Below are 1,147 nucleotides of genomic sequence, written 5' to 3' on the forward strand. Positions count from 1 at the left end.
TTTACCTCTCAGCAGAGCTCAACGCCACTACACACCCAGGACCTTCTGACCCACTTGTGGAAAAGCTGCTGCACTCATGCTTTCAGGATGTTGAAGGAGACAACATGGGGGACAGAGTGGCCTCTCCCCATCAAACTCCCCTGTCCTTCTCCACAGCAGCCTGTAGAATAATTAGAAAGATATTGACAGTGAGTCAGGTTAAGGGGAAAGAGAGACTCACTCACTAGGTTCAAGCACATCAGAGGCAGTGCTGACTTCCCTCCAGAGTGGAGCACACATCAAACAGATCAATGCTCCCTCTTCTTCCTTCCAACGTATTTGCTTTGGCTTGCCAATGCCCTTTCAAGAACAGGAGGAAACTATCACCTCAACTCCACATGACAAATCCCAGCTCCCCTCACCCTGCCTGAGCCTAAAAGGAGACTTTCACCCAGCATGTTTACCCTGTGCTAAACTCCCAGACAGGAACATAAGAGCTAGCTTTGCCCAGAGCAGACTTGTACTTACGCTAAGTCGGCACAGGGTTACTCTGTTCTTCCCTCTCCCTATCCATCCCCTTACTCTTGCTCAGAGCAGTAAGGCTTACAAAAGGACTGGGTAGGGAAACAGCACGTCAAGCAGTGCTTCAGGCCCTCTCGGCTCTCCCTCAAGCCCACAGCACATGCTGCTCAGATCAGGGAGCCCACGTGGACAAGGGGAAGAACAGGAATGCAGGAAAGTTCATGACAAGCTCCTGCTCCAAGATGGAGACAATTGTCCCAAGACACCCCGTGCAGTGAAGTAGGGGGGAAACTACCCTGCAAACTGCAGTGGAATATGGAGATGCGCAAGCTCACCTGCAGGGAGCAAGCTGAGATACAGGCACCATCTAGCCACAGCTGCATGGAGCTCAGTACAGCTGAATGACCCTGTTTCACAGCAGATTTACAAAACTGTGCAGAATATGATGCTTTTACCTCCCCTATCCAGACTGCAATCGCTCCCCTACCTTCCATTCCCTCTTTTCCAATTCCCTTTGCTCCTCCTGTTGTCCAAAACCTTCCTTCTGCCTATACCAGCAGCTGAATCTGTGCCCCGGGCGCTGAAAATGGAAAGCAGGTCCCTTCCAGAAGCCCTGCCCACAGGCAGGTGTGGGATAACTAAGGGA

At 51.4% G+C, this 1,147-nt stretch overlaps 1 protein-coding gene across 1 annotated transcript in view; it reads right to left on the reverse strand.

Moving 5' to 3' along the window:
* MXRA8 (matrix remodeling associated 8) overlaps nt 1–159 on the reverse strand; it is a 50,244-nt gene extending 50,085 nt beyond the window's left edge. The window contains exon 1 of the mRNA XM_025198127.1: nt 6–159. The gene's annotated coding sequence lies outside the window, so the exon portion shown is untranslated. The remainder of the gene's footprint in view (nt 1–5) is intronic.
* Between the last annotated feature and the right edge of the window lie 988 nt (nt 160–1,147).

The sequence above is a fragment of the Alligator sinensis genome, unplaced genomic scaffold (assembly GCF_000455745.1).
Source record: "Alligator sinensis unplaced genomic scaffold, ASM45574v1 scaffold569_1, whole genome shotgun sequence".
NCBI lineage: Eukaryota > Metazoa > Chordata > Crocodylia > Alligatoridae > Alligator > Alligator sinensis.